Source organism: Cupressus sempervirens, chromosome 9 (genome assembly GCF_028749045.1).
Source record: "Cupressus sempervirens isolate cs-2001-9-10 chromosome 9, ASM2874904v1, whole genome shotgun sequence".
Taxonomy (NCBI): Eukaryota; Viridiplantae; Streptophyta; class Pinopsida; order Cupressales; family Cupressaceae; genus Cupressus; species Cupressus sempervirens.
Genome location: NC_143126.1, coordinates 315484880 through 315509126, shown reverse-complemented (window position 1 = coordinate 315509126; position 24247 = coordinate 315484880).

Here is a 24247-nt window from a genome sequence, read left to right as displayed (position 1 = left end):
CTATGATGGCCAAGTTCAATAATACTCCACTTGAACTTGATAATACTATGCCTAAGGAGCTATACTCCATTGTAGAAAATAAATGGCATTATTGCCTAAAAATGGAGAAAGAAATAAGGGAGTTAATTTTGGCTCATGTAATGCTTGGCCTCACTAAAGGTCACATAAGAAAGGCTAGCAAGAAACATGGGAGCAAGTTTGCACCCAAATATAGAGCCTTTAACATACTATACAATAAAATTGAAGATGTTGGAAAGAAGTCCACTCTCATGTGGAAAGTGATTTATGACCTTCAAATAGTAAAGGAAAGACAAGAAGATCCCTTTGAGGGAAGAAATAATGATGAAGAGGAAGAGGAAAATGAAAAGGAGGAAGAAGGAGAGAAAGAAAAGGAAGTAGTAATAGTGGAGAAGGAAACACATAAAGGTGATGAGGCAATAGTTGAGAAGAAAAAATAGGAACAGAGTGTCCAAGACACATAATTGCCACCACCTTGTCCTCCACATGCTACACCTACATCTAGAGAAACAATAATTGTGAAGGATGTTCCTAACACCTCTGATTAGAACATCAACCCACTAACTTCAGAGGATCTCAAAAAGATCCTTCACTAGACAACATTACAAGAACAATTATGTACCAATCCAGTTTTGGTGAGTGTAGAGGAACTACAAAAGGTAGTAGCTAAGATTACCAAGGAGAAGTTGAATCCACAAGAACCACCTTCACAAACTCCAACAACTACAAGTGGACAACCAAAAGAGAAATTAGAAAAAGATGCATCTATTAAGGTTGATTCGACATATACAATGACTTCAATTGTCAAGGAGCAAGCAAAGGAGCAAATAGGACAAAAGGATACCTTTGCTTCTATAGCACAGAGACAAGGTGCACCTCCTCTAATCACTATAATTGATCAAGGTAGAATTGAGGAAGACAAAGAAGAGGAGAAGACCCCTAAGGAGAAAGAACAAGAGGTAATACAAACATTGGTCAATTTGCCTACTATAGGGACTCCTACTAAGCAATCAAGTACTAATGCAGTACCATTGCAAATATCAGTACTAGGCTTGACCTCTACCAAGGTAGAAAAGGTACTTCATTATGGAGACCCTACACTTGATGATGAGATAGTAATACCAAACTATGACTATAAAACAATAAGCATAGCATAGAACAATGAAGTGCAAGAGGCACTGGAGAAGAAGAAGAAGCAAGAAATACTCAAGAATGGTTATAGGAAAAGGAAAACACTGATTGAAATCAAAGACATATTTATTGATGCACTCAACTTACTAGTGCTTGATGAGACAAATCCCATCATGGAATAACTATCCAACATAGTGGACCAAGTAAAAAATGAAGACCTAGACACTAATGTCAAATTACTTGAATGGTCTAAACATAAATTCTAGATGAAGGCCAATGAGAAAATATCTGGTAATGTAGAATTGTCTCAAGTTGAATTGGCTAAAAATATTGAAAAGGTAAAAGTAGTACTTGAGAACATATTCTCATTGTACTCCAAATTGTCTAATTCTTCATATTTCATACAAGAAACAAGCCAAAGGAGATTGAGCTTGGAAAGGAACCTCAAGGTATCTAGCACACAACTATCAAAGGATCTAGCTCAAAGTGAGAATCATTTTGCTACAACACTTCACACTCAAAAGGAATTAGCTATACTCAAAGTAGATGAGGCTAATACCAATGCCAAATTGATATAGATATAGTCTTCCATCACCCCACACATGGAAGTTTTGCATAAAGAAATGACTTGTGAAGAGAATCTTTTGAAGAAAGATCCTAATCTTTCTACATTAGAAGGCTTGGTACACCTTGTAGCAGAGACAACCATCCAACTTAAAGCACTAGACATTTCATTAGACAATTGGGATGCTACTCTAAAGATTATCATGAAGGTAAATGAATCCTTTTTGGCTAAGTATTCAATTCATTCTTAGGACCCCTTGACATAAGTGTCAAAAAGGGGGAAATATAATTATGGAGAAATACATTGTGAGGTAGATAATAAAGGGGGAGATACCCATAGGGGAAGATAATAAACTTTTGAATTTTGAGGAGAAATCATGAGATATAGCCAAAAGGATACAAAAACTATAAGGAAATGTGTGAAAGGGGGAGAAAACATAGAGTAGACATAGAGTAGAAATAGATCAGAAAAGGAAAGGAATGACAAGGTAGAGATAAAGAGTATTAGATTAGACAACATGAGATAAATTCAGCATAATGAATTTTGGATACAGAAATGGCACATTAGCTCAGACAAAGTTACAAGGTTTTAAGTTATATAGTCTTCTACAAAATTTTGAACAAGTTTTTGAAGTTTTATATATATGTTGAATAGGATGTCTATTATACTCATAAAGATCAGATTCATAATGTTTAGTTAAGCGTTTTTGACACTCGTGTCAAAGGGGGAGATTGTTGGTCTTAGATTGGTTTTGAAAATTGAGTGTCAACACACTTAAGAAAATTCTAAGGTTGATGCCGAGTATAATATAGATGCTAAGCTACAATATGTGTCAAGCTAGAAATTCAATAGGTGTTGAGTAAAATTTAGGTGCTGAGCAAGTTTCAAGTGCTGAGTCACTATAGGTGTTGAGAAAAGTATAGATGCCAAGTGAGACAAAGTCACTATAGGTGCCAACTCACTATAGGTGCCAAGAAAAGTATAGATGTTGAGTGAGACATAGTTACTATAGGAGCCAAGCATGACAGAAATGCTATATGTGTTGAGTGTCAATAATTAGCAAGTGCCGAGTAACACAGAATCAACATATGAGTTTGTATCTTCACAAACTCAAATGTAAACCATTTTTGAGCCAACTCAAGATGAATCTCGAAGGATCTAAAAGATAAGATCAAATTTTTGCATTCCTATGTAATTAACATAAAACCAATTAGAAAGATGGAGAAATCATGCAACCAATAGGAAAAGTGTAAAGATTTGAGTAGGAAAAGATGGATGAATATCAATCATAGATTCATACCTAACCCTAAGTCCTCAAAGCTTTTAAAAGGAGGTTGATACCCCATAATTTAGATTTAAGGATTCAAGAGGAAGTCATATGGGAATGCATGTTAGAAAAGTTTTCAGGGGTGTAAGGATTTAGAGGAAAGAGTAGAACTGTAGAATCAAGTTGATCATAATAGAGTATCAGTACTATGAATAGAGAGTTATCAAATCAGAAAGGATCATATCAAATTGAGTAGAACAAGGATCTAGAATTAGAAATTGAAGATTGTAAGTCATCAGATCAAGTCATTCTACTATACTTTCTAACCATTGTATTAGGAGAATGGAAATCCTATGGTGATAGGTTGGATTAATAGCTATATTATATATCCTTAATAGGGTTTTAAATCCTTTAACAGAGTAACATTCCAAGTGAGTGTTTGTAAATCTTTTAGATAGGTCACTTTTAACAAGGTGTAAAGCCTTTAATAGGGTAGGCCTTTCATAGGGTAGACCATTTTTTATGGTCAAACTTTGTAACCTTAACTAGTTACATATTGCTACAATGATGATTTGTGGGTGTTATCCCCACCCTAGTTTTACTTTTTCATTTTGGAAGGTTTCTAGGTAACCAAATCTTGTGTTATCTATTTTCATGCATGTCTTTACATTCATGTTTATTAGATATGTTAGATGCATGTGAATAATATCAGTTAAAATTTTTAGAGGTTAAATACCCTACCCCTTGAGAAGTGAATTTTCCCACTTGTAAATTCCAACATGTACTAGGTTATTAGAGTGGCTGGATATCTATGCATTTTGAATGGTGAGATGGATCATTTATCATATAGACATTCTTTATTCCTATTTTTGGAGGCCATGAAGATACCTTCAATCTTTGATTGATCAACTCTTCAGACTTAGTCTTCTCTACCTAGTCATGTTGTATACAGTGAAGGTTCTTTAGATCAACAATTTGGCATTCTTTGTAGCTTCATGCTTCAATGGTGTTCTTCATGATAATACTGTGTTCCTATCTTCTAGCACATTCCCTAGTTTGGAGGCTTCTTTAGTCCTTCACTCGTTATTTCAACATTATTTCCATCTCTTTTTGGAGTAGGGTTTTTCCCATGTGGTTTTGTCTATTTCTCATTTTTTTTCAAAGATTTGGTTGTGCTTGGGTACCTCATGAGACCTTGTTGCTAGGACCCAAATTTTCTTTCAATAGTAGTTTCTAGGTTGTTAGATACTCCTTAACTTTATCTTAAGGAGTGGGGGGGTGTTAGAGTAATAAGATATTGCCTTATTAATTAAATAATTTTGGTTTAATTATTAAGTCACTTTTTATCTCTAGTTTACTTAAGCTAAACTCTAAGATATATTTTAATTAACTATTTTATTAATTATTATTATGTAACTTAGGTTTTATATATTAGGGTTTTGATCTCCTTTTATAAGGATTGATCTCTTTGTAATTAATTAATTTACTTTTGATATAGCAATTTCTCTTTTTGCTCATCAAGAATGTCTCATCTATGGATCTGGTAATTTTAACCTCCTAGCTTTTTTATTCTCTCTTCCATGATTTCTTTTCTCTTCCATGATAGGTATTTGTATGCAAGTGATTCTTAAGAGCTAAGGGGTTGATCTTTAATCAACTTCAATAGGGGTTTCTCTTTTTGACATTCTTTCACCTTGCCTGATTTTTGGGATTTCTTGGGGAGTGCCCCCTCCAAGGCTTCACCTCTTCAGGTAACATGAATTGTTGTTCCCTCTTTTATTCTTTAGAATATCTAGTTGGAGAGAAACTGATGAATCTTTCATGATGTCCTTATTGGAGTCATGCATCTTTATTGGAAGATTTCCCACTCTCTTTAGGAAACTATTAAGGCTAATTGTAAGTTGTATGGAGGCATGGATCTTGGTGATCTTTTTATTTGTAGTCATCTTAACTTTTATTCTTAGGATGAGTTCTTAGGGGCTGCAAGTCAATGGTATCATAATGTTCCAAACCATCCTAGACATTCAAGGAAGCAACAAGTGAACCATGTGGTTCATTAATCATCTCCTCCACTTGGAGTTCTTAAAGTCAACACTGATAATTATTCTTAGGGAAATCCATGTCCTATTGGCATTAGGGGTGTGGGTTGATGAAAATTTGGAGAAGTTCAATTTATTTTCTTAGTGCATAAGGGTTGCCATACTAATAATATCATGGAGGCCCTGACCATTTTATATGTTATAGAGCAATTTTGTTTAAGGGGATGGCACAATCCTATCTATGAATCTGGCTCTCAAGTGGTGGTGAATTTTCTTACTTTGTAGTTGCATCAGGATGTTAGTTGGTAATTAGCTTCAGTTGTTAATAAAATTATTCTCTTTTGTACTTCTCTAGAGTCTATTAGTTTTAATTATATTCCTCAAAAATGGAATAGAGTTGTTGATTGTTTGGCCAAATGGGCTTCTTATCATGTTCAAGGTTGGAATATTCTGGATAGGTAGAAACTACCATTGAACCTATCTTGTGAGATAGTTGACCTTTTTTCTTAGGATAGAGCTCCTTCTTGAGATCTCCTTTTTGTTTCTCTTTTTTTCTTAATAAAAATTTACCCCTCTTTTAGTTAAAAATTTAAAATAGAAAAAAAATATTCTAGACATTCATTCTAAGGAAAACTAATGTAAACTCAATCAATCCAAAACATTATACCATGTTTCCAAATTACAAATCTATGGATCATGTCACAAAATTTTTAAAAATAAAAAAAAAGTGTATATCCTAATAAGTTTGGATTCATATTGATATGATAACTCAAATTTTCTATATTTTCATCGTCATCACATTACATGTGATGAAATATATCTTTGAAGTACTCTATCAAACACACCATATGTGTTGTCTATACTCCCATATTTTTCCTATTTATTTACCAATATGTTTCAAACATAATATTTGGCCAAATGCACTGTAAAGGCATGAGCCCTAGAATCGATCTACTTATATTCTATTAGGCATTCATGTTTAGTCTTTTTTAATGAAAAATTATGTAACTACCAATTTGATTTTATTAATATTTTAATTTCATAAATGTAAGAATGATTCACTCATTATAATATTCACAATTTTTTTTTTTAAAATTAAAGTTTAGTGCTTTCTTTTGACTTGTATCAATTTCCTCACTTTAAAAATGACATTGAAAAAATTAATGTCCTATAATTTGGTGAATGCTCTTTCCTTAAACTAGGGTTTTTTATCTTAATTGGTGAGTCATTTAGAGCTAATGTAATAATTGAGACATTCCAAATAGGACTGAAGCAAATAAAACAAGTGACAACATTCAGGTAATTGTTGAAGTGTTGTGGGTTGGAAAAATATAGGGTTGGAATGTAGTGTGAAGAATAAAAAATTGGATAAGTGAGAATGAGAGAAATATCTTTCTTTAAGGGTCTATTTGGTTCATGGAATTGTAAATCAAGGTTTTGCAAATTTTTATTCCTAATTTTGGGATTTTCCTTGAACTATTTGTTTCACTTGGAAGATGAGTGGGAAGACAGATTTTTATGTGTAATTTTGGAGTTGCAAGTATAATAAAAAATGTAGTCTAATATATTATTTTTACACTCCCAAAAAAACATAACCAAGCTTTGATTTTCAATTCCTACTTTCTTGTAGGTGTGTGTGAAAAATATAGATAGACTTCTATAAACCATTATTCAAGTGACAATAACAATGAATGAGAGCATCTCAAAAGTCAGCTTATAGCTTTCTATCTATGACATAAAATAGCTATGAGATGGTGGCTCTCAAGTGAACCTCACTATAAAAACCCTTGCAAGGTGTACCATAGAATGTAAGAGTCAAAGAGTAGAGGCAAGAGTGCCAATATCCTACAATCTAGAATGAATGTGATGCAAATGAAAGATAAATGAGAGAAAGTAGAATGCAAGCTAAACTAGAAAATAAGTATTACAGCCCCTATTTAGATTAGATGATTTATGCTATAAGCATGGAGAGATACTAGAATGATAGAGAAGCATGAAGAATGAAGAATAGAAGATAGAAGAAGAGGAGCTCCACAAGCATGAGATCTTCAATCCTACAACATAGCTTTACTAAAAGAGTGGAATTGTGAAGTGAGGAGAGAGTTCTCCCTTTTAAAGAGAAATAAATGATAGAGATCATGAGGTAAGATACATCTGATCAAGGGTGGAGTTTAAAAGTTGGAGTGATCCATGTGCACAAGCATTTCCACCAATCGTGATGAAGAGTTGACTTTTGTCCCCCATGTGGGGCAAACATGTCTTTTCTTTTATTTTTAAATAATGGAAATGCTTTTGTGTGTGCAACTTAGGATAAGAGATGAGTGGAGAATTTTATCTAATTAAAAGGTGGACATGTTCTTTTAATTAAATATAAACTTAGGATAAAGTGGTCAAACTATAAGATAAATTCGAATAAATGGATTTTTGGAGATTTGATCAAGGATAAGAAATTGATGAATTATACAAAAATGCTAGAAAGGGGGCTCATATTCTAGATGACCATTTTTAGGTGATTACATTGCCCCTCTTTGACTAATGTGTAATTGGTCTAGGAACACATTGCATCAAAGAATGAAGAATCCAAGATGATTAAGAGATCTAAGTCTGAAGAATGAAGCTCAAAGAGATAATAGATCCTAAATGCATAGTCTATTAGAAGCAACACTAAACACTTGGAGAGAAAAGATATAATATAAGTACTTGACATGAACACCAATATGTCAAGAAAAGAAAGAAAATAGATCAAAAGAAAATAGATAGTTGAAGTAGAAAGCAATTTGTAATAATGATAAAATATTACTGCCCCCTTGGGATTGAAATCAAAATGAGATAGAGGAGATGTAGAAATAATATAGATTTGATCAAAATAGAGAAAATAAAATTTCATGATGATAGATAAGAGATTAAGATCAAAGAGTGACCACCACACATTGAAGATATGCCCTAGTTTGACTAAGTTTGACCAAGAAAGATATATCATAAGAATTAGGTTAAATAAAGAAGAAATATAAAATGAGATGAAATAGAAATGAATACAAAAAGTGGAAGAGAGTAGAAATGATGAATAAATGAAGAAATGATGATTTCCCCAATATGATTCAAAGATTAAGCATCAATAGGTCCACTAACTACATAGAAGAAGGAAGAAATTTTGACTAGCAAGATGAACCTGAATTTGGATTTCGATCTTGAAAATGGATCCAAGATGTCAAGATTAGAAAAGATATGTCAAAAACATAGATGAGATGGTAAGATAGAAAAGAAGTGAGAAATAGGAAAGAAGAGATAAGATAAGATCGAGAAGAAGCAAGAGAAGAATGAATGTAGTTAGCTAACATGTCCATGAAAGATAAAGAAGAGAGCTCTCTCAACATGTAAAATGCAAAGCTAAGCTAGAATGAATCCTAGAATGCAAGCTAGTATGAAAGGGTACAATTACAAGGGTTACATACATAGGTCCTAATTTTATCATCAAACCTTATTAAGGACATTAGAAGATCATACAATCGTCACTAGCATAAACTATGAGGATATGAATATGATCTATATTGCATAAAAATGTGGGAACCCAACCTATGCATCAAATACATATAGGTCAAGATGACTATGTAATTAGATTCCCTAGTTTTAATGTAGAAATATTATTCTTACATAAAGACACAAGAAAATTGAGATGAATGTAATCAAGGATGTGGCATTTGAATTGATCCTAAGTGTCCATTGGAGCAAGAAAAATACTTAAGACACCTAAGATAAAATCAAAGAGAACACCGACATACAAAAATCAAAAGAAAATATTCCTTGTGGCCCCAGTCCTCTAGTACATGACATCATTGAGAGACTATTAGGGAGGAAACACTTAGCAAAGAAATCAACATATACAATAGACAAAGAGAAATAAAGCCAATATGTTATTAGTTTAGATGTGTGTGTGGAAGTCATATGACTATCTGTTTAGGACTCAAGTTTTCCAATGAGAATTATCACAACATCATAGACTATAGCTAAAGCATCTGATAAGTGTTCAAAAACACTATTTAAAAGAACTACTAAAGAAACACCAATGCATCAAGGAGACCTTGATAAACTATTCAATTAATGCCCCCTAGACCTAGAAAAGTGTTAGCTCAAATATTGGCAAGAAAAAGAAAGATGAATGGTGTATGAGCACAAAGCGAGATAGAGATAGACATAAGTGTAAGGATCTCAAGTAGTGTCTATTTCCAAGTTTTTTAAAGACTTTTTTCAATTTTTTAGTATTTTAGTATTTTTTGTTGATACATCCAAGTGCATATTGCTAGGTATTCACTAGGATGGCCATTTTTTTTGGACATTTTATACTTTTTAGGACTTTTCCAACATCATATATAATTTTTTGGATTTTTAAAATGACTTAGAGATTACTAGTTCTCAAGCAAGATCAGATTATTTTGTTCCATTGTCAAGAAAGGTGTAGGACATGATGGAGAAGCAAGTTGGTGGATAAGCAAAGATGGATAAGGAATATGAAGCAAGTGAAAGTGATCCTGAAGTATTGACTCCTTCTGTGTACCCAAGCTAAGGAAAGCATAAAATAGCCATATGAAGCACGTTTGGGATAAGACAAGAAATCCATGAAAGTAGATAGCATGTAGGATAAGCAATTAAAGCCAATAAGTGAGATAGCATATAGGATAAGTAGTGGAAGCCAATAAGCATGATACCAAGAAAGTGTGTAGTCTAAAAGAGTAGGCATGTCAAGAGACCTATGAGAACCAAGTTTTTCTTTGTGTGATCAAGACCAAGAGGTTTAATGGATATGATAGCAATAGGATAGAGAAATAAGAATGAAGCTAGATATGAAGGCTATGAGTGAATGAGAAAGCACAATAGGTAAGATGATGAACAAGATAGAAAATATGCATGGATAGCTCAACATTGTGAAGATCAAAGAATGAAGAGGGAATAAATGGAAGATGGAAGAATTACACATGATGCCTTTTTGTTAGATTTTCATCATGGTACTTATCCAAGGTGCCATAAGAAGTGATTTTCACCATACGACAAATTTATTTCTCTTTACTTTGCTACCGACGTGCCAAAAGAAGTAGTTTTCACCAAGGCACTTTTTCTTTTTCTTTTCTTTTTGAATTTTGAATTTTTAGAAATAGGTCAAGTATTTTAAAGTTAGATAGTGCTTCTATAGGAAAGATAAGTCATGACAAGCCAAGACCATAGAAAACTACGCTCAAAGATGTTGATAGGGAGAAGGAAGATAGATGATAGTAGGAAGAGTATATGGAGGATAAGAGTTTATGCCTTGGAGAGCTATAAGGAGTTTGTATAGCACATAGGTGTAGGCTTGAAAGGATTGCATAAGTGCAAGTGAAAAAGTGGGCAAGATCTACATTGACGCACACCTTAAAGGGTGGTGGAATGGTGGAGAAATCATGGAAATAGCTTGAGGTTTAGATGTATGAAGTGGTAGGAGAATTTTATAAGAATATGGAGTGGAAGCCTTTGGAAGCTTTTGAGGAAGATGTTTGGAAGAAAATGGAGTGGAAGGCTTTGGAAACTTGAATGTCAACCTAGTTTTACGTTCAATATTCAAGTCTTTCAAGAGAGACTTGGGAATCCATATACAGCTTTAAATTTTCCTTTGAATACTTTAGAACCTATTTCTTCAATAATGGATTTAGGAACCCATATTTGGTTTGATTTAAATATCTTTTGGTAGTGGACCTTTGTGGTCTCTTGAATAATTGTTCTTTCTTTGTATTCACCTGCCCATTAGATAGGACATAGTGATCTTTATTTGTAAATGGATTCTTGTGTTTTTTCTTAAGTTGATCATCTAAATGGAATCCAAAAGACTTGGGATTTGTGGATGAATAAGGCTGATATGACTATTACATATGGATAGATGAATGAATAGTTTTCAAGGATGAGTGTCTTTGTTTATCTTGAGGTATGGTAGGAGAGCTAGGGGATGATATAGGAGTTAAATTAGGGGATTAGGGAACATATGGACCCAATATGGATGGAAGGTTGCAAGGCTCTAGCTTAGATGGATAAGGACCAAGGATAGATTTGGCAAATCCAAATGGATAGTGAGTAGGGATATCAACATCTTTAGAGTGAGAAGCATGGCCAAGGCCATCAATAGACTCATGAGTATCTTTGATAGGAGTAATGCCTTTGATAGGAGAATTTGAACCTTGAGCATAGTTTTGAAGTGAATATGGAGAAGTAGAATAAGAGGGGATACTTTGATCTTAACAAGTTTCTTTGGATAGCATAGGCATAAAACTTTTCTCATCATTTTAAATAAGCTCAATGGATGTAGTGTCTTCATCATACTTGGGAGGTGGGTAAGACATAGGATATGGAAGAGTAACCTCTTTAAAGAGATGAAAGGGTGCTTGATCTTGATCTTTTTGGACATTTGTAGCTTTTTCCTTTTGAGGGTCCTCTTGACATGGAACCACTTCTAAAGACATGGAAAAATATGATGTTTTCATGATAGGATCTTGAAGAGGTAACGAAGAACTAGCTGGAGTGGGCATAGTAGGCATAGAATTGCATGGAGGTTGAGGATCTTTAGCCTTAGTAGCATTGAAAAGTTTTGCAGCCAAGTGAAAGTTAACTTGAGTTTCTTTTACAGGAATCCCTTGAGTATAGGCATAGTGTACATAGAAAGCATTAAGTTCTTTATTTGATGAAGGCATGTTGGAAAGCTTTGAAGCTTTAGGAGGTGCATGAGTATTAGAAGAAGTGGAGATGTCAAGGATACCACTACTAGACATAGGTTCATTAGTATGATCTCACTCAAGAGAAATGTCCACATCATATGAGTCATTAGGGCTTCCAACAACAATGACCCCACTATCAATAAGATATTGAATTTTATGTCTCTTCATAATGCAATCTAAAGTACTATGTTCATTATGTCAATGATAATCACAATAGATATCCAAGAATGTGTTTCGATATGATCTAGATTTAGGAAATGTGATCTCATTAGCAAGAAACATTTTCAAACTAGCATCATAATAATATTTTAACGGAGTAAAATTTCTCTCAAAAGTATGCCTAGGATCTTTGATTGCATAGCATGAATCCATGTCTTCAACATAATGGTCAAAGATAGGCATGTCATGAAAGATTGACATATACTCAAAGTAAATTTTACTTTCTAGATCTCTAAATAGGTCTTTAGATCTAGTCGATGAAGACAATTGATGTCTTTGGGTAGAGAATGTAGACCTAGAAGAAGAGGATGACCATAAATAAGGTGACTTATGTGCATATAGAGGACTAGAGAGAGAATTGCATGATGAGGTTGTTTGGCCTTCTACCATTTTCTCAAATCTAGAGTATGTTTTTATCTTTCCCTTAGTGAGACTAAGGTAAGCGAGGTCATTCGTCTCTTCAAATTTATTATATTGAGTGCATAGGCATTGAAATTCCCTAAAGAGATCAAGAAATTAATGATTACCTATAGCTATCTAAGATTTGGTAGCACAAGGTTTGAATGCCCTTAGTGAGACTAAGGTAAGCGGGGTCATGGGTCTCTTCAAATTTATTATATTGAGTGCATAGGCATTGAAATTCCCTAAAGAGATCACAAAATTCATGATTACATATAGTTATTTGAAATTTGGTAGCAGAAGGTTTGAATTCCATATTTGTAGACAAGAATACAAACATGAAAGAGACTAAGGTGACACAAGATAACTTGATGTTGAAGCTAGAAAGGTAGAGTGCTCACTTGTTGAGATAGAGAGAGTAACTTGTCAAGAAGAGTGTCCAAGTAACTTACAACACTAGCAACTCAAGTCAAGAACTAAGAAAGAAGTGAAATAACCAAGTAGATAGACAAAGTGAGATGATGAGTGAAAAAATATCCCAATTAAAGAGCATAGTCAAGAAATCAAGGTAACATTTTAAGCCAAAAGGAAGGTCCTAGTATGCTGACATTGACCAAGAAAGTGGAAGAGACCAAAAGAAACTAGACCAAAGAGCCACTTTAAGAATGTTCAAGTAATAGATACTTAGAAAACCAAAGTCAAATGATGAGACTCCCCTTAGAAATAAACATAAACAAATGTTTATACTTGATGTTTTGACTTGGTTGACAAAGTTTGACAATAGTTGATAGCATAGCAAGTTTTTCAAGAAAGATAGTGACACATGGAGTAGTCTTAAAACAATCAAGCAAGGGACAAAGAAACCTTGCATGATACAAGAATATGTGAGGTAACAAAATAAATCCCTAGAAATATCATCATGTGTATGTTCAAAAGATTTTCATGGGTCTTTTCACATGTGAAGATATTTTCCAAGAAAAATTACCTAAGGTCATGGTTCATTACTAAAAAACTTGGCCCATTCTTGATTCCCCTCCCCCCACCTCACACAATGTGGTGTCCCACAATAGATGTTGGCTTTCTCATGGAAATTCCAATGGCACAACCAAAGGGACCAAAATGGAGAGTGCAAAATCTTAGGGTGATCTAGGTAATCCACTAGGATAGATCCTTGCACCAAGATGTTGAGTAGAAAAAGAGGGTAGCTTCTAATCCTATGGTGTTTAGAAAGGGCTTCATTCATAGTACTCCTCTTTCTCCCAATATGAGAATCCATACCTTGTGGCAAGTAATAGACCCTGTGGTCACAAGAGTACCTTAAGTATTCTTGCCTAACATTTTCCTCATGGTCCTAATCCCATAAGTATTCACACTAAGAGAATACAAGAAATATGCATATCAAGGTTTTTTTTCCTTGATAGCCTTGAGTTTATAGTGGGTCAAAATAGCCAATTTTGCTTGTCCCCATTTGGATCATTCCTCTTGATTTCTCAAGAGCAGGCTCGCTAAAGGTAATATCTCCTAAACAAAATGGATCCACTTTTAGAGGTCAAGATTTCTAATTCACCACAAGGGTGAAGAGCATAATTGCCTAGTCCAATAATTTCTCCCAAACACACCAAGAAGCTCGATTATCCCACTTACTTTCAAAATCTAAAGGTGGTTCAAGATTTCTTACTCACCACAAGGGTGAAGAGCATACTTTCCTACCACTAAGAGAACCCAATTGCATGTTTTATGTGCCTATGAAAGATGAACAATTAGTTATATTGGAAATACAAGTACACTTGTTTGTTTTTTAATGCTTTTAGGCAGCCCTGCAAACAATGATTAGTAGCCTTTTTGCATTTGAAGCTTTGGCATGTATTCTTTTCAAAGTAATTTGGGAAATAAATTGTGAAACCCCTACAAAACAACAAGGTTATGGTATCAAAACTAAGACCTAAAACACAAAGTGGTTAGTTGTCTCAAAAATCCAAGTTGTCTTCCAATCAAGCATATGCAAAATAAGTGTAAACTAATAACAAATGCTCTCTTTTTTACTTTTTATTTTTGACCTAGTCAACAAGATTGGACTTTTTTACTATGATTTCATATTCAAAAATAGAAATGAAAAGAACAGACCCCTACTAAAAACTAGAAAGCTTTCCAAAAAAGAAAAAAATTTAGTAATATCTCTTAATTTGTGCCCCTGGGACTCATTTCTCAAAATAGACCAGTTTTTTCAAATCAAGTTGTTAAGCTCTATTATGATCTCTAAATTTAAAACAAAAAGAACTAACCCCCTATATAATTTGCAGCCCTTTTTTTAAATGTAATTTTTTTTGATAAATTTGCTGATTTGTGACTAGAAATGTTTTTTAATAAAAAAAAAGAAGAAAAAATCATAACTAATGCAAATCAAATGAAAATTATCAAAAAACTAGATTGATACATCTTGAAGACATCATTAACATACAAAAAAAAATTCAAAACCAAAATCCAAGTGGTTTAGGAGATATGATCAAATCTTTAAAAGTCTAGAGTTTTGGCCTCCAAATGAATCTTCACAAGGGTTAGCCTTAAAACAAAAGGGAGAAACCTGCAAAATCACTTGATTAGATCCAATATGCTTCTATAAAAAAACCAAAAATGAGAAAATGAAACTAAAATGAAAGCAAATGGAGCTAGAAACTTAATTCAAGCCCCACGATGGGTGCCAAAAATGTGTGTGAAAAATGTAGACACATTTCTATAAACCATTACATTTTAGAATACCCATAAATAAGAGCATCTCAAGAGGTAGGTTATAGCTTCCTATCTATGACATGAAAGATCTATGAAATGGTGGCTCTCAAGTGAACCTAGCTATGAAAATCGTTGCAAGGTGCACCATAGAATGGAACATTCAAAGAGTAGAAATAAGAGTGTCAATATCCGAGAATCTAGAATGAATCTGATGCAAATGAAAGCTAAATGAGAGAAAGTAGAATGTAAGATAAACTAGAAAATATGTATTACAACCCCTATTTAGACTAGATTATTTAAGTTATAAGTATGGAGAGAAACTAAAATGAATGAGAAGTATGAAGAATGAAGAATAGAAGATAGAAGAAGAGGAGCTCCACAAGTATGAGATTTACGATCTTGCATCATAACATTAGTAAAAGAGTGGAGTTATGAAGTGAGGAGAGAGCTTTCCCTTCTAAATACAAATGGATGATAGAGATCATGAGGCAAGATTCATGTGACCAATGGTGGAGTTTGAAAGTGGGAGTGATCCATGTCTGCAAGCATTTCCATCAATTGTGATGAAGAGTTGACTTTTGTCCCCCATGTGGGACAAAAATGTCTTTTCTTTTATTTTTAAATAAGGAAAATGCTTTTGTGTGTGCAACTTAGGATAAGAGATGAGTGGGGAATTTTATTTAATTAAAAGTGGGAGATGTTCTTTTAATTAAATATGAACTTAGGATAAAGTGGTCAAACTATAGGATATAATCAAATAAATAGATTTTTGGAGATTTGATCAAGGATAAGCATTAGATAAATTATGTAAAAATGTTAGAAAGGGGGCTCATATTCTAGATGACCATTTTTGGGTGATTATAGTAGGAAGTCTGAAAACCTACTTTTGAGACAAAATTAGAAGTTTGGTATTCTAATTTCATTTTGCAAATTTTGAAACTACGTAAAAAATTTCAAATCCAAATTTTGAAAAAGCCAATTCTTGTCATCTTCCATGAACCAAATAGACCCTAGGAGTTATAAATACATTAAAATTTTATTTTATTTTGCATTGAAAATCTACATAAGGTGAACATGAGAAAGATATAGAAAATATTGATCCATTATATACAATAAAACTTGAAATTATTGTTTTGTTAAATAATAAAAATTATGGATTTGGTTATTTTAGTTTCGTAAATTTTTTTATTTTAAATTTTCCTTTAATCATTGAAATGTGTACTAAAATTATAATATTTTATAATTTTAGCTTAATTGTCTTTTACAATTTTTTTGAAAAAATTGATCGAAATAGACATAACAAGAAAATTACTCTTTAGCTAACACACTAAAGAATAAAAATCTTTAAATTATACTTTTAAATATTTTGAGAATTTTATCTTGATAAATATAACAAGAAACTTACTATTTAATTAAAAATTACTAGTTGTTATAGTTAACAGAAGTCGTCAAACATCAAAACTAAACCAAGCTCCTTCAAGGATTTAGAGCCTAAATAATTCTAGCTTAATTATCTTTTACAAATGTTTTGAAAAAATTACTCTTTAGAAATAATAGTAAACAATAAAAATCTTTACATTATACTTGTAAATATTTTAAATTTTTTATCTTGATAAATGTAACAAAAAACTTACTATTTATTCAATCATAACTAGCTATTACAATTAACAAAAGTTCTCAGATCTATCAAAAGTAAACCAAGTTCCTTCAAAGATTTAGAGCCTAAACAATACTCGTGGTTCAACACACATCTACTAGATGCTCTTATATTGGGTAAAATAAAAAAAATTGATGACACCTTTACAATATTAAATGCATAGTACTTAAGCAACTTATAAAGGCCTAAGATTTGCATAAAGCTTAAGAGAAAAAAAAACTCAAATAAATATCCTATGGGCATAAAGGCTTGTTCCTCTAATCATCGAATACTCAATTCAAAATTAGTCCAAGGTCATTTGGTTGCTAGAAAATGATTTCAAAATTGGCATCCAAAATCCTTGATTAGGGATTCTGGAACTTGAAATCTAGATTACAATTTTGGGAATTTGATTTGGGACCATTTGGTTCACCAAGAATTCATCATGAGAATATGCATTTCCTTTGTTTGGTTGCACATTTTTGGAATTAGAATACCAATGTGAATAAACATTTTTAAAAAAATTAAGATGAATGAAACATGTTTTTAATACATCATTTTAGTGTTATTTAAATTGCGATTAAGATGTACCACACATTATATGATTTTAAAGTTACTCTATTTATCATCATTAAATTTGTGTTAGACATGGAAAATATGTACTCCAAAAAAAGAAAACTACATTAATTTATTTAAATTGTCATGACATTACAAAAAAATTGCCAAATGTTTGTATACAAAATAAACATATTGAGGTAACTCATAAAAAATGTGGTAAAGTTCTATCTTTTATTAAGCTCATTATTGCATAAGGTTCCAATATACAACGCTGAATAAGAGGCCTATAGTTACACATATATGACATCATAAATAGATTATTTCAGCCTCTCATTCCTTACATATTTTACACTCATTTTCTTCATCATATATTTCATCTTTGGTCATTGAAGCAGTGTCAACCTTGGCCACCTCTCGTGTCTTACACATTTTCCACTCATTTCTTGATTGTAGAGAAGACATCATTAACCCACCTAAAATGTCCACAACCATTATTCCCCTACAATAAAAAATATATGTTAGTTCATACTAAAGAGATTACATGTCATTAATAACCTTTTTACTCTTGGTTATAAATCCATAAAAAATCTTGCAAAACCCCACCTGCAACTACCACATATGATTTTCTATGCCCAAGAGGGCCCTCACCCTCCCCCCCCCCACTAGATCTAGCACAAGCCTATCTAGGATTTTTTTTGGTCTTATCTACAAAATCACAAGCCACCCTTATGGAGGTTAGGTTTGGTCTTGTGCTAGAATCTTTTAGGTTGCCTACATTTTCTAATGATCTGGTTCTCCTACCCCCCCTCCCCCACCCCACCCCTCACAAAAATGGACCTTCTATTGATGTGGGCTCTAATAGGATCATAATCCTAATACTAGATTGGAAAGGTATTTTCATGGGTTCAAAGACACACACATAACATAGGAAAGAACCAACAGTGGTTTTAGAATTGGAAGGGCCTAAGATTTCACTACTAGACTTAGTGATTGACTCGATATCCTCTGGGCTCTCTCTGAGTCTAGTTGGAAAGTTTGTGCCTTTTACACCTAATTTGGTTATGGTTAGGAAATGGTTCTCTGCTAAATGGAGGCTAGTGGCATTTATGACCATTTTGGTGATGTTAGGATATCTCTTCCTTTTTAGCTTCACAACTAAAACTAATAAAAACACCATTTTGGAAGGTTCATGGCACAATGGTAACCACATTTTATCACTATCAAAATGGAAGCCATGATTTAATCCAAGCTTGGATCTACAAAAACTTGCTTCAGTCTAGGTCTGATTGCCAAGAGTCCCCTTGGAATTCTATGATGAGATTTTTTTTTGGTGGATTGGGGATTCTTTTGTGTACTTCATAAAATATAACATCACCACCAGTATCAAAGATAGACTAGGTTTTGCTAGATTATGTATGAATATAGTGGTGAATAAACCTCTTCCAACTTTAGTGTCTCTCAATTCAAAATGGGGTGCTTGGTCTCAACCCATCTTGTATGAGAATATTGTCTCGTTCTACCAGAAATGTAATATGTTTGGGTGCCTGGTGGTTGATTGCAAACTCTCCCTCAATAATGAGAAGCTGAAGGAAAATGTTGTGTCCCTTGGAGTGGTTGAAGTCAACTTTCCAATGGAGAACATGACAAGGGGTTGGGATAAATCTAAGTCACCCATGACCCTTGGGAAGATTTAAGATATGGGTCTGAAGCCCCCTCAACCTATGGTAGAGAAAGAGAGTCCCTAGAAGGAGGATGATGGGTTGGTCAAGGAAATTGAGCTACAGATAACCCTAGATGACCAGGAAAGTAACCACCTTGAGGATAATGAGAATCACATAGATGTATTAGCTTTTGGGGTCCTAAAGACTACTAAGAAAAGTGGAATAGGTCTCAAGGAAGGTGAGATTCCCTCAACATAGACTATTGTGATTACATATCAAGTAGTGGGTGTAGAGAATGCTTTTGTGGGACTATTGGAAGAGGTTGAGAAGACTCAAGTGAATTGGGATCCTTTTCAAAACCCCTTTGGAAAAGAAAATAGGTCACCCTAGCTAAGCTATACCATAGTGGTGTCCATCCTAGGTATTGTTGATGTTCACTTACTAGACTTGGCTTTCTTGAGCTCATAACATGTGGTGGATACCCTAAATAGTAATGTTGGATGGACTTTTCCCAAGAGAAAATTGAGAGGTGTTGTGAAGGTTGATGTTGGTTTGGCTATGAAAGTTTGGAGACCCCCATCCAAGACCCTTTTCTAGAACAAGGTAGTGATGAATATAGTGCAAGGAAAGCAAAAGACCTTGGAGGAGATACAAAAATAGAAAAAAATTGAAAATTATTTATTAGAATGTGTGGGGGATTAGATGGTTTTCCACAACTTTTTTCAAGAGCTTACAAAAATTTTCAAGTATGATGTTACCCACACTACTTGGGACCTTTTTAGAATGGGAAAGTTGTTGAAGGAACTCAACGAGTCCTTTATTGTTCAAATGCCAAAAAATGATGAATCGAAGTGACTAGAGGATTTTAGAACTATAATTCTATGCGACACAATTTATAAGATTATATCCAAGGGGATGGTTAATACTATTAAACCCTAGTTAGACAAATTCATTAGCCCTTATCAAAATAGGTTTGTTCTAGATAGATAAATTCTAGATATGATGATTACTGCCCATGAAGTGATTCACTTCATGGAGAAATGCAAGATCTCAAGTATGGCTCTCAAGCTTGATATTTCTAAGGCTTGTGATAAGGCGAGGATGGATTTTTAATTAAAATTCTCGTCAAGATGGGATTGAAAGAAAATTTTGTAAGAATAGTTTAAGAAGTAGTCAACATAGTCTAGTTTTATGTTCTATTGAATGAAACCCCAAGAAGATTTTTTTCATCAGTCCAAGGTCTTTGAAAAGGGGACTCCCTATCACCTTCTTTATTCATCATTATTGAAAAGGTGTTGGGAAAATACTTAATTTCTTTATCTCATCAAGGTAACATTACAAGATTAAGACCTACCTCCTCTTTCTCATAGTAGATGTTGCAAAAATTTGTTGAGGTTCTTTCCTTTATGGTATATCTTCAATCCATGAAGCTAAGGCATGGAAATTTTACTCGAATAGTATGAGGAGGTTTTAAGGAAATAAATAAACTACAAGAAAATAAAGGTATACTTCTTCAACATGGAAAGGGACCTTAGGAAGAAAGTGATTAGAATATTGGAGTGCTAGGAAGCTTATTTATAGGAAACCTATCTTGGTCTCCCTCTCATGGTCAAGGAGATAACATCCCAATACTGGAATGGGCTGGTAGAATGTGTATAGAGAAATATTGTGAGCTAGAAAGGAAAGATCTTGAGCAATGTGAGGAAACACCAATTCCTCTTGGCATCCTTATAAGGTATCCTAGTGTACTTCCTATCGCTCTTTAAACTCCTAAGTAGACATAATGACATTATTAAGAATATTCAAAGTAATTTTTGCTACTTGAGGATAGAGGAGAAGAAAAGATTAAGTCTTGTTAGCTGGGACAAAGACTACTAGCCCAAGCCCCTAGGCAATTCGAACATAAGAAGGATTGGTGATTTGAATAGAGCACTATTATCTAAGGTGGGGTGGAGACTGGTGAACACGTCAAGTAACTTGTACACTATTATTCATGCTAAATACTTAAGGGGAGACTCATGACAATATAACCTCTTTAGTAGTAGTCATCCCTTGGGGTCTAGAATTTGGAATAAAATATTACACACCAAAAAAAATCTTAAGAAGGGCATAGATGGGTGTTAGGAGATGAAGCCACCATTGAATTTTGGGAGGACCATTGGGTGTACCTCACTTACTCTAGGTTTCATCCTACTAGGGAGTATTGCTCCAAAAACTTTGGCGGTTGGGTACAAAACTATATCACCCCTGATAACGAATGGAAGATATTACACACACATGACAATCCCATGGAGACCAAATTTCTCAAAGCCATACATAAAAGTTTTGATAGATATTGTATCCCCATAGCTCCTATGGAAGATTCCCTAGTTTGGATCTTGGCACCCTTAGGAGATTTCATCCATGGATCCTACCCCAAATTAAATTTATTCGGTGAACAATTTTGCACTAGAGCATCCTCACTATTGATAACCTTCAAATAAAGGCTTCTAGCTAGAAAATTATTGTGTTCTTTGTAATGATTTTAAGGAATGCATACCCCACCTACTCATCCATTTCCCCTTATGTCATGGTCATTTGGTGGATGTTGTTGTGGTATTCACAACAAACACCCCATTCCTCACCAGAAATGGGTATCCCTTACTTTTTTTTACTCCTAGACTCATAGTTCGAGAGTCAAAAGAAGAAAATTTGGTTAAATTTGTGTCAAAATTCCAAGAAAATCACAAAAGAAAAAAATAATAATAAAAAAAAAAAAAATTTTAAAAAAAAATTTAAAATTAAAAAAAATTCAAATATAATGAATAAGTCCTAAAAGGGGATTTTTTTTTTCCCGCTTATGTTTTTTGCTATCTAGTGACTGATTGTGTTTTCTTTCTCATGATCTGTAGGTAACACAATCAGATGGTGTCTACAGCTAGATTAGTAGTGAAACTAGTTGTTTACAAATTTCAAGGTGTAACCCCAAAATCAAGATTACATAATGACTACGCTGAGATCAAAGACACGGACCTTGGATACACAAACTTGGGAGAATTCTTGAGAGTTTGCAATACTCCAACTGAAAGATCATCCCTGAGGTTCGCATTAATCTGATCTAGATTAGTGAATGCAGTGTCACATCTAGAGACAATGTAGTCAGCTAAGTTGATCATGACCCTTTCTCAACACTTCATTCTTGATGAAAGGGTAGTCAAGAGTAGTACCAAGGAAGTGGTTTTAGATCTGCAACCTAATAACATCGAGTGAGTCTTCCATCTTCCTATAGTCAATTAGTTCATCTAACTCTCCTACAAAGCAACTGAGAGATGGTATAAAGATCACCACTAGGAGGTCATCGACATCATACATTCCATATACTTCATTGAGAAGCCACCTTGGGGAAAGACAATCAGCAAAGTGGATACGACACAGGGATACATGAAGGATGACATCAGATACACAATCATTCTCCTGAGAAAATTCATGGGCTTACCTGTAGCAGGCCATCTCACTCCATTTATGGTCAACTTCATTGAGACTATTAGGCATGCAAAGATACCACTGGATTGGGCCACCATGCTAAGCGAGAACTTGTGTGATTAGTTGAGGATAGTAAAGAATAATAAGAATTTCTATATGACTTCTTATGTGGTGTACCTACTAGCAATGAGGGCGATGAGCTATCCTAGGTTATACAAGAAAGGTATTATGTAGGACCCTAATGCATGGCCATATATAGTGTATCCTTAGTTGGTGAAGAAGAAGCTCTCGCCATAGAGCAGTGAGTATAGGATTGTAAATGATGCCTTCATATTTTCCATCATTTGATTCATAAAAGGAGACTATGGGAAGAGATTATCTAAGGAAGCTAAGGCATAGATCATAGCTCTTAGAGCACATTTCATCCAGTTTCAAACATCTACATACATTTGGGTAGGTGGTGCATCTATCAATCTGAAGAAACTCCCAAGGTACCCAAGTCAAAAATTGGTCCTAATGGAAATATCTTGGCAGATTTAGTCAGCTTATGAGAGGATCAAAAGACAATAGAGACCTTTTTGGGATTGGCCTTTTGTAATAGGAGTATATCAGGTGAAGAAAAAGTAGGATATCCTAAATTTCAAGTGAGAATGGGAGAACTACCCTCTTGAAGAGTATAACTCTCCTCGACCATTCTTTGACAATGTTGGTAAAGTGGAAAACTTAGTAGGAAAGGAGTTCTATCATGAGGATGCCATTGAAGATCATTGGATGAATTTAAAAAATGACTATGATGTCTACATCAAAGACTATTTTAGGATGACTTTGTATCTAGTAGAGAAGGCTCTCCATTTGACCATCCTTGATGAGATAAAGCTACAAGACTCCAAAGAACTACTGGATCCTCTATTCAATATAGATAAAGTTGATGAGAGACCCATTTTGAATGTAGAAGTTGATAGAGAGGAAGGAGATGATATTAATCATCAAGTGAGACATGTCATTCGAATGACAAAGAGTTGGATCAAGAAACCCTTTCCACTTGATCCAATTTCAGATACAGTGATCTTACATGTACATGCTCACCTAGAAAGGGGTAAGGGAAGGAAAGTCATAGTTCCTATCTTTGTCATCCAATCTCCTATCAAGCCTAACACAATCTACCAGCTTGATCATCTAGTGGGATACTACCACCCTTCACAGAGGAAGGGAAAGGGGAAGAGAGCCTCTCCTTAGAGTTTTCAGATGGAGCATGTAGGTCCCTTCCCAGCAAAAAGAATCAAGTCCCCAAGAGCCCCAGGATGGTAGATCTTCTCATATCTAGGTTGAATTTCCATTGCCTCCTATTTTGTCAAGTCAACAAGAAGAGGGAGAAATTCTAGAGACCTCCATTCCTCCAGTGCATGAAGAGCCCGCTTCTCCTATGGTTCTACAAAAACAAAAGAGGATCAAGGTTAGAATGAACAAGAGGCAAAGAGGTTGTAAAAGATTAGTGCCTAATCCATCTATTCTTGAGACCATTCTAGAGGAAGAATTAGATGAGGAGGAAACAAAATTAGATGAGGAGGAGGAACATGTGCCTGTACAAAGGAGAACTCAGCTGGAAAAAGCCACATAATTGGAAAGAACAAAGAGTGCCATGAATACCCCACCACCCACCCAAACAGAAATGGTAGAACTCTCTTCTTCAAAAGATGAAGTGTAGTGATGGGTGAATGAGAAAAGGGAGCAAGGTGAAGATGTTCTCTCCATCTCAAATTTTTATTTCATGCCTATGGGTATGGAGTTAGTTGGAGATAAGATCAGAGACACCCCTACAGGTGAACTTCAATAG